This window comes from Ananas comosus, linkage group 1 (assembly GCF_001540865.1).
Source record: "Ananas comosus cultivar F153 linkage group 1, ASM154086v1, whole genome shotgun sequence".
NCBI lineage: Eukaryota > Viridiplantae > Streptophyta > Magnoliopsida > Poales > Bromeliaceae > Ananas > Ananas comosus.
This window is the reverse complement of record NC_033621.1, coordinates 23,416,108-23,416,420: the sequence shown is the minus strand read 5'-3', so window position 1 is coordinate 23,416,420 and position 313 is coordinate 23,416,108.

The window sequence follows — 313 nt, the reverse complement described above, 5'->3', positions numbered from 1 at the left end:
TCATTCCGATTTTGATTCCAGCTTATTTTGATTCCGATTCCGATTCCGACTCCGACTTCGAACCAAACACGCCCATATGTTGTTAATGCTAATATAAAATCAAATTTTCTTTCTCAATTGTTGATTATTGCTTTTTCACTCTTTCTCCTACATGTGTTCATTGCGCAATTAATCATCCAAGCATTTTGAGTTTTGTTATGCTAGTAGAGGATTACAATTGGGGGAGCTCACTAGATCATGAGCCAAGGCAAGTTTAATCTACAGTTGTATATTTTACACTCGTTTTTCAATTATCACATTGAAACATTCGCTA